Here is a 10,608-nt window from a genome sequence, read left to right on the forward strand (position 1 = left end):
CTTATCTTATGGGTTAAGATAAGACTCTATCTTATCTAATGGGTTTAGATAAGATGTTTAGATTATCTTATCTTGTAATACTAGAGTTAGTAGTGTCCTATAAATAGATAAGACCTCTAACAATAAAAGTGTGTCATGTGCTAGTGTGCACCAGGTGTGTGTGCGGCAATTGGGCGGTGTGCGAGGGTACACAACAATTGGGCAGTTGAGAGAAACTGCTATTGCAGATGTGTGAGACAATTAGGCAGTTGAGAGAAATTGCTATTGTAAACACAATTGATTATTGAGAATCAATAAAGGGAGCTATAGCTACTCTATAGCCGCAGAGGTAGGCACAATTGGCCGAACTGCGTGAACAAAGATTCTGTGTGGTTTATTCGTGCTTTCTCGCTCTATCTTACTGTCTGAATCAAGTTGTTCCTTCCTTTCTTTCTTCAACAATTGGTATCAGAGCGCCTGGTTCACGGGACCGAGGCTGGTGTGCCGAAAGTATCCCTTGACAGTGAGGTCAGGTGGAGTGTTCCGTTTCTCACGGTGGAGCTAACGGCGGTGCGAGGTTGGATATCTTCCGCTGCGGATAAAGGCCATGGGGATTGCAGAAGTCAGCGAGAGGAGAAACTGACGGATCTAACAGACACAGGACGGGGTGTTGGGTAAGGTGAAGTTCGAGTGCCAGAGTGCAACGAGCATGTTGACCAAGCCAGTCACCACCAATACCGAAAATCAAAGTCAAGAAACTGAAGCAACAGATCATCACAAGGGAGTTTGGAATTCGCTAAGGTGGAGATTGTTGGGAATTGGCTCATTAGGAAAATCTTGGGCCACAGATTTTATTTTGAGACCAAATATTCAGTTTATTAGGATTTGATTTAATGGGGAACACAATCCTGGAAATCAAGATTCAAGATTCAAGAGTTGAGTAGTTGATCTTCACGAGGGTTCGAGAATTCTCCAAGGTGGAGATTGTTGGGATTGGCTCATATCTTATCAGTTATTTGAATTTGATTTAGGGGGATTGTGATATTGGGTTAGAGGGATTCTATCTTATGGGTTTATATAAGACTCTATCTTATCTTATGGGTTAAGATAAGACTCTATCTTATCTAATGGGTTTAGATAAGATGTTTAGATTATCTTATCTTGTAATACTAGAGTTAGTAGTGTCCTATAAATAGATAAGACCTCTAACAATAAAAGTGTGCCATGTGCTAGTGTGCACCAGGTGTGTGTGGAGTGCGCCGCAATTGGGCGGTGTGCAAGTGCGCCGCAATTCAGCGGTGTGCGAGGGTACACAGCAATTGGGCAGTTGAGAGAAACTGCTATTGCAGATGTGTGAGACAATTAGGCAGTTGAGAGAAACTGCTATTGTAAACACAATTGATTATTGAGAATCAATAAAGGGAGCTATAGCTACTCTATAGCCGCAGAGGTAGGCACAAATGGCCGAACTGCGTGAATAAAGATTCTGTGTGGTTTATTTGTGTTTTCTCACTCTATCGTACTGTCTGAATCAAGTTGTGCCTTCCTTGCATTTCCTCAACACAAATTTAGGGTCAACCCAACTCAATGCATTCACCATTTTTTTTTCTAGAGTTCCAACAATTATTTTTTTCAGAGTTCTAGCTTTTGCATATTTTTAAACCAACATCTTGTTCGTGGTGCATTCACCATTAATTTTGTGAGTAGGATTCAACCCTTATTCTCTTTCTCTTGGTTTTTGACATGTTCAGAAGGGGCTCTCAAAACTCAAATAAGAAGCTAACACTAGCTATCTCAGAAATTGAATCCTCTTAACCCAAGTAGCGAGTAAGGACTTGTTAGTTGCTAGTATATGCATATTTTTGATATTATGATAAATAAAAAGTTCAGTGCGCGCAGAAAAAATAAAGCAAAGTGAGAAAGACTCTTAAGAAAAACTGAAAGTGAAATGGGAAACTAAGGATAGCCGGTCGTGCATGACTGAATTTATTCGAAGGCAAAAGAGAAAGTACAAAGATGAATGACCTGATTATGTACGCTGCTTGTCTTTTACATATTCTTCAACACCCAAGTTGATGGCCAAATTCAAGCCTCTCGTTGATTCTACGTGTCTTATGAAGAAATTTTTTCCATCCTTAAATATAAAATGAATAAATTTGTTCTTACACTGAACAATAAGAACAAGTTTAATTTACCAAATCCTACTGTTCAAATATTTTCTATTAATTATCTCAACTTAGAGTCCATTTAAAGTAGAAAATTTCCAGTATATATCTGTGTTTTTATAAATTAATTAATTTAATCCAATTTATTTTTTTATAATCCTAAAAACATTTTTTTTATATCGAAAAGATAAATTATATCATTCAGGGATCGATTCTTAGACCTTCCTCTCCCCAACCCAAATGTTTCCGCCAGCTTTTACCGCTCAAGCTGTCATTCGGGAAAAAATAACATCTTTATTAAATACGTATAATTTTCAAATATTTTTAGTTAATTTATATAATAGATTATAATTTTTTTTAAATAATAAAATTTTAAACACTTCTCATGTACTTTATTTTCTACGCATATGTATATTGATAATAAATACAGTAGAGGTGAGTTTGTTTTTCGTTTGAACTCTTGGATATTGGTGCGTATGTGGACCTCCATTATGCTTAGTGGTGGGGAGCGAGAGGAAGAGAAAAATCAAACATTAGAAAAATAGTCACTCATTAAAGTAACCTTCACTATCTGCCGTGTCTCATTTTCTCCATTATTTTACCAAACTGCAAATATATATAACTGAGCTTCCTTGAAGGTCCACAAACTTCTTGTTTGTACCTATAATTTGGCTATGTAGACTGTAGTTCATGACACTGAGGGTTCCGTTTTCTTAGCACGGTCCACATTGGAGGCCATATCAACTTGTGATAGTTTTGTCCGTTGAAAAGGCCAAATCCAAAACTCTATGACTTGATGGAAGTAGAACAGGAACAGTGGATCGGAGTGCACTTGTTGGTTGTGTGATATCACTTTGCATGTGTTGGAGTCAAGACTGAAGTCACTAATCATTCATCACCACTTAATACTTATCAAAATTTCATTGTGATTTAAAAAAAAAGAGAGTCATGATACAATATATAACTTACATTATATAAAGAAATAAATTTTTTGGCCTACATTACACGCTCTTGTAAGAGTGTGATACGTTTTAGATAATTTTTTAGAATATAAAAGATTAAATTGTAAAATATGAAAGTTTATTAAGAAGTAAAACATGACAAATCAAGACAAGAGTATGAAACCTCTTCATTTTTAGATAGGCAAAAAAAATTACCTTAAAAAATCTCACGCTAAAAGCCAAAATTAAAACTTACACTTCAAGTTTATTTAGCATAAGTTTTGTTTGTGTCAGATCTGACACTAAAATCTTAGGCATTTCCTTTGGTACAAGCAAATAAATCATGGGCCAAATACATGAGTGACATGTACCAATAGGAAAATTACACTTGGATTATTTGTTAATAATATTGTGGACTTCTTAAAACTCTAAATCAACTCTGTAAATTTAGTGTAATTATAAACTAACCCCAGTACCTTCTATTTTTGAATTCAGTCCTAGGTGAAAAAATAACATTCAATTTTTTCATCTCTTTCTGCTCGTTTCACCGATGTTCAGACTTGCAATTTCACACCATTGACCCGTCATGTATTTGATAATAGATAATAACAATATAGTTTACTGGATATAATCCGAATGTTTTTTTTAGAAGAGAAAGATATTATTAATAGTCTGGAAAGGTACCAGTATACCAAATACAAGGAAAAAGACATGGGATAATACCCAGAGGCCCAAACAAGCTACAACCGTGAACAACAGGAAATAAACATAACAGGGGACATAACAGAGAGAGGCCCGCAACATCACAGTAAAAATAGGGCAGAGAACACAAACAGAAGGCCTCAAACAACAGGATCCTCTTCAACACGCACAGCAGCAAGCAATCAATGATCCTAATGTTTAGAGACAGAAGTAATTAGCTGGACACTCTGTGAAAGAATAATTAGGGATGAAACAAAACTAAATAACTATGACATGTTATCTAACAAAACTTAAGGAATAGAGAAACCAACAATCAAATTAGGGTTTCAAAATTTCCCCAAATTCAAAAAATTAGGGTTCATAAAAGTCAAATTTCCCATAAAAATCAAACAGAAAAAAGCAGACAAACATACCTGTAGATGTCGAACCTCACGCTGCAACTCCTGATCAAACTTCACGAGAACAAAGCAATATTCAGTCTTTTCCCTACCCAAAGAAACCTCATCCACATATGCTACTCGAAGAGGCCCATCTGAGGGTAGACCACAAATGGAAGGAGAGGGAACACGACGCTGAACGACGGAGACAAGGAAGGAAACAGCTGAACGGAAAACACAAGGAAGAACGAACAAAGCTTCACGGTGTGCAAAGGGAAGAACAAACACAACCCAGGAATTTGATTCAGCCACCCTAATCTCAATACATGGTAAAAAGTTATATTAACAATGGTAAAACATACATACATAATTTTTAAAAAGGTTGAGGGCAAACTTAGTAAGCTATAATTCATCTGGGGTCATATGATGAATAGTGTAAAATAGAATCTAGTCAGTCATTGTTATATTAAGTGTTCATATATTATTCGTCCACCTCCTTCCTGTAGCATACATTCACCTGAATTTATGGGCACCCAAGCATGCACCTCGTTATATCAACACTAAATGAATGTATTTCAAAAAAAAAACACTAAATGAATGCTAAAATGATTTACAAGTAATGGTTGAACATCGGTTAATACAAAATCTGAAAATCACTACAAAACAAAAAGAAGTCCCTCAAGAGGTTCTCGAGCTCAATGTTTGGAACATCCATAACTTGAATTCCAGAAGATGGGAAACGGACACCAAATCTTGCAAGCTAATCCGTTGTTATGTTGCAACCTCGCTGGACACGGTTTGTGACTATTGACCACTCTCGGTTTAGAAGCTCCTTGATATTATGAAAAATGGATGAAAACTTCATAGTGCCTTCATCCTCCATGAAGACAAATTAAAAGATCTATGCAATCTACCTCACACAACACTTGCATGAGCCCATTGTTCCACGCCAAGGATAAGCCATTCTTCAACAAAAGGGCTTCTGCATCAACACATCACCTCCCTCATCACATGAAAGAAATCGAAGAGCCATCGACCCATATCATCACGCACCAGGCAGCCACCACCTATGCGGTGATCCTCCCTCGGTAACTGTCATCCACATTGGGCTTTACAAACCCAGAAGGGGGCGTTGCTAAACATGACTATAAGAATCTCCTTCTCCAACTCGTGGGGAATCTTGGAAATTAATGGCTTCATCGTAGTCATGACATATCCTTCACCAAGCTTCTGTTGCTGTCCAAGGCGCTTCGTCCAATAGGATGTTATTTCTACATTTCCAGACGCCCCCACAAACAAGAGATAAATATGACTCCACCATATTATAGAAAGGAGATGAACAATAGAAATGTTATCTTATTCCAATATGTGCAGATTACATGAGTATAAATAGAGTATTTTGAATTACAAATACAAAACAGAAAATATCTTGTTACAATAGAGAATATGCTAAATTTGAATTTGAAAGTTAGTAACAGACTCAATCTGTTTTACTGATTATGCCAACACGCCCCCGCAAGATGGTGGAAGAGGCAACGACACCAATCTTGGATTTGAGAAGATGATGACGTGGCGAAGCCAGTGGTTTGGTGAGCAAATCAGCCAACTGATGAGAGGATGGAATATGTCGAACTTGAAGTTCTTTATTGGTGACGAGATCACGAACAAAGTGGTAATCAATGGCAATGTGCTTCATTCGAGAATGGAAAACCGGATTAGCACAAAGATAAGTTGCACCAAGATTATCTGAATGAATGAGAGGTTTCTCATTGAGAGGACAATGAAGCTCCTTTAAGAGTTGCTGCAACCACAACAGTTCCATGGCAGTGGATGCAATTGTTCTGTATTCAGCCTCTGTTGAAGATTTGGCAACTGTGGATTGTTTCTTGCAAGACCAAGAGATAGGATTGGAACCATAGTATATTATATATGTTGCTGTGGACTTTCTGTCAGAGCTATCACCTGCCCAATCCGCATCACAGAAAGCATTGAGGTGAAATGAAGAGTCACGTACAAGATGAAGTCCATGATCAATAGTCCCTTTGAGATAACGAAGCACTCGTTTTGCTGCCTGTAAATGAATGTCAGTGGGAGCCTGCATAGACTGAGAGAGTTTATTCACTGAAAATGCAATATCTGGTCGAGAGAGAGATAAGTATTGGAGAGAGCCGACCGAGCGTCTATGTGCAGTAACATCACATGTAGAGGAATCTGGTGGTGAAGCCAGTGAGAGAGATGTGGAGATTGGAGTGGACACAGGCTTAGCGTCATGCATCTGAACAGAGTGAAGAAGGTCCCGAATATAATGATGTTGTGTCAAGAAGAGACCCCTTGCAGTAGGAATAAGCTCAATGCCAAGAAAATGTGATGGGACACCAAGGTTCTTAAGGGAAAACTTGGATGCCAATGCTTGTTGGAACTGTGCAATGAATGTGCTATCATTTCCTGTCAACAGAAGATCATCAACATACACAAGAAAATAAACAAGAGTGGGGCCTCGGTTGAAGACAAAAAGAGAAGTGTCAGTACGAGCATTGTGAAATCCATAGTCCAAAAGAAAGGCTTTGAGGGCCTGGTACCAAACCCGTGGAGCCTGTTTGAGGCCATATAAGGCTTTGTGCAATTTACAAACATGATTGGGGAACTGAGGATGGATAAAGCCATAAGGTTGTCTCATATAAATATCCTCTGAGATTACCCCATGCAAGAAAGCATTGTTGACATCCATATGGTTGAGAGACCAACCACGGGAGATTGCTATACATAGCACCATTTTAATTGTTTGTGGCTTGACAACAGGACTAAAAGTGTCAGTGTAGTCCACTCCAGGGAGTTGATTGAAGCCTTTTGCAACCAACCTGGCTTTGTAGCGATTAATAGAGCCATCTGGATTACGCTTGATGCGAAACACCCACTTGTTGCCAATGATATTGTTATGAGGTTGAGGTGGTACAAGACTCCATGTGACATTAGCCAAGACCGCATTGAATTCCTCGCTCATGGCTGTTTTCCATTCAGGAACTTTAATTGCCTTAGAAGCACAGGAAGGCTCCACTGATGGGGGAATGGGAAATTTAGTTGCCAAGTGTATCTGTTTCGGTTTTGAAATGCCATTTTTCGATCTGGTGATCATTGGATGATGTGGCAAAACTGAAGTGTTATCGGACACAGGAGCCGCTGCTGCTTGGGATGTTGGTGAGGATAAAATAGATAAGCCACCATTGGAAGTTTGAATAGGAGTTGGTTGTGAAGTGAATTGGAATTGGCTAGGTGGGGTCGGTGGTGAAGATAATTGGCAATGGCTTGGTACACCAGGAGAGGTTGTGCGTATATTGTGGGATGGAGAATGGTTATTGGAATTAGTTGATAATGGTGTGGGTTGTAAATGTGAAAGGATGGGATTAGGACTAGATTCACGTGCACAGGAAGGACTAGGTTCATGTGGGCAGGTTGTTATTATATGGTGGGGATTTAAATGTGTATTAGATGATGATGAGTTGTGAGAAGAGATAAGGGTCAAGTTTGAGTTTAAATGATCTGGTGGTGGTTGCGTATTTTGCTGGGGGGGCAAGGATGAGATGGTTTGAATTGAATTTTTGTGGAAGAGGTTAGAATTAGTGGGAGGGGCAGAGTTGGATAGAGGAGGATTTGAATTTGAATGAGAAGATGGAGCCGAGAAGGAAGAATAAGGAAAAATATTCTCAACAAACCTTACATGTCGGGATGTGTATAACTTGCCCGTGGAAGGATGAAAACAGTGATAGGCACTTTGAGTGCTGCTATACCCAAGAAAGACACATGGTAGAGATTTGTGATCAAGCTTGTTTTGTGAATAAGGAGCTAACCATGGAAAACACAAACAACCAAACATTTTGAGTTTTGAGTAATTTGGTGGACACTTGAAAAGAACTTCAAGGGGAGATTTGAACTGGAGACTCGGTGTAGGAAGACGATTAATTAGATATGCTGCGGTTTGAAGGGTATGACACCAAAATTTATGTGGCAAGGATGCGTGATGAAGAAGACAACGAGCAGTCTCAACTAGATGACGGTGTTTACGTTCAGCAAGACCATTATGTTCTGGTGTATAAGGAGGAGTAGTGAGGTGAGATATGCCATGGGCTTGAAGAAATGAACGTAACTTAACATATTCACCGCCATTATCAGAATAAAGTGTTTTAATCTTGAAATTTAACTGATTTTCAACTAAAGATTTAAACACTGGAAAAATAGTTGAGACATCAGACTTAAAACGCATTGGATAAAGCCACACATATTTAGAAAAATGATCAATGAATATAACATAATAAGAAAATCCATTTATTGAATTGATAGGTGCATGACCCCAAACATCGGAATAAATTAACTCAAGAGGATTATTGCTGGACAAACTAGACTTAGAAAAAGACAATTTATGACTTTTATTGGCTAGACAGTCTGAGCAATGCTTATTGGAACTTGAAAACTTGATGTTGAGATCCTTGAGAGCATAATGAAGAATGCAGGAATCCGGATGACCTAAGCGATGGTGCCAAAGATCAAATGATGGGGTAAGGGCAGCATGATGAATTTTGGGCTTGGGTAGAGGAGATGGTAGCTTGTATAAATTATCCTCACTTCTTCCCCGCAAGAGCATCTCCTGTGTCTGCAAGTCCTTGACCTCAAAGTGCCAGGGGAAAAATTCAATAGAAACACCATTAGATTGACATAATTGAGAAACCGAAACAAGATTCTGTGTAACTTTAGGAACATAAAGGACATCAGTTAAACGTAAAGGCTTAGAAGAAGTGAGAATATTAGCGGAACCAGTGTGATGAATGGGTAGAGAATTACCATTGGCAACCATCAACTGATCTTGAGGAAAGAAATCCTTGGTGAGTGACAGATTTTCAAGATCATGAGTAATATGATGAGACGCTCCCGAATCAAGTAGCCAGGAGGTAGACTCAGCACCATCAGTTCGCTGCACAGCATGAGCAGAAAGTCTAGGATTTCTGCCAAGCAGCCTTTGAAGCTTGAAACACATTTTAGCTCTTTTTGAGTTGGCTAAATGAGTTAGTTCTTTTTTTTTTTGTCAAAGGTGAACATTTCATTGATAACATGGGCCAGGCCCATAACCCAAAAGGGTAGTACAACTGCTTGGGCAAGCCCACAGAGAATTACAAGTCAGTTTCTTACACTTGAGCTCATGACTCCTATCTACACCTAACCCAAAGTTAGAACTAGGAGATTAATAACAACTACTTGCAAAAACAAACAGGACCAATAGCACTGAGCCCATGAAGACTAGGCCAGACAAACCCTAGCCTTCAGGGTCTCCAAACCCTAACCAGGGTAGCGGAACAGTAGCAGTGGTGGCGGGGATCAGCGGCGGCTCCATAGCTCAAATCCAAAGTAAATCTGCTGCAAACAGAAGAGAAAATTTGATATTCACATCTTTAAACGTCACTTCTTATACCTTGCCGGCTCTGCCGTCAGCAATCTCTGCTACAAGGCTATCATAAACTCAGGTGTTCAACACCTTTAAGTCAGGGGCAAGCCCCGCAGCAAACCAGATCTGGAGGAAAGAAAGGATGAGACCAAGAAACTGTTATGAGCGATGGAAGCCGCAGTTGGTGGATGGTGGTGGAGGTCACGGCCGTGGCACCAGAGGCAGCAACAAGGAGAAGCAAAACAGGGGTGAAAAACAGAGGCGAAGGTGGTCTTCAGAACAAAGCCAACAACAGATGAAGATGACAGCGGCGGAGGAAGCGGTGGTAGAGACACAGAGACGACGGTAGAGGCACAAGGCTGCAGAAAGGTGCGACGGCGGCGGCCGGTGGGTGGAGGTAGGCGGAGAGGACAGTAACATAAAAGGGAAAATAAGCAAAAGGAGAAAACAACCCACTTATTGGGTAGCAAATCCACCTACTGTGGAAGGGAACCCACCTATTGTGGGAGAAAACTACCTACAAAGAGCAGTAGAAACCTCCATGGAGGAGGAGGAGCCCCCCAAGGGGGGAGGAGCCCCCAAAAGGGGGTGGCGGCTAGCTTCTCTTCAAACCCTAGCAGAGGAAATTGGTACTTACCGATCTTACCCTAATCCCAATAGTTTACTTAATTAATAATTTGAGCTTAAAATGAGTTAGTTCTTAATTTCATTTTTAATTCACTATTTTTCTTTTATCTTGTTTAGCCCACAGAGGCCGAGCTTGCAAATTATTAGGCTGTAGTATTAATTTTTGTTTTGGTCCATCATGGCCTGAGAATACATTGGCCACCTGCGATCCATCACAAATGGGCCAGAACATCATGTTTCAACAGTCCAATCTGTTTGGTTTTGGTTTTGGTTTTGCTTAATGTTTTTATTTTCTAATGCATCATTTATCCGACCCCTTTTCTTCAATTCTAAATTTAAAAAATACCACATTTCAAAATTTTGAAAAAAAAGAGTAAAAAAATAAG

The 10,608-nt window shown here is 39.4% G+C and overlaps 1 long non-coding RNA gene across 1 annotated transcript; it reads right to left on the reverse strand.

The window, feature by feature from the left end:
* Positions 1-3,628: 3,628 nt before the first annotated feature.
* Positions 3,629-4,567, reverse strand: LOC130732648 (uncharacterized). The gene is made up of 3 exons (XR_009017094.1): positions 4,201-4,567; positions 3,770-3,978; positions 3,629-3,644 (listed from the first exon to the last, which is right to left on the reverse strand). It is a non-coding gene; the product is annotated as an uncharacterized LOC130732648 (long non-coding RNA).
* Positions 4,568-10,608: the final 6,041 nt, after the last annotated feature.

Source organism: Lotus japonicus, chromosome 1, assembly GCF_012489685.1.
Source record: "Lotus japonicus ecotype B-129 chromosome 1, LjGifu_v1.2".
Lineage (NCBI taxonomy): Eukaryota > Viridiplantae > Streptophyta > Magnoliopsida > Fabales > Fabaceae > Lotus > Lotus japonicus.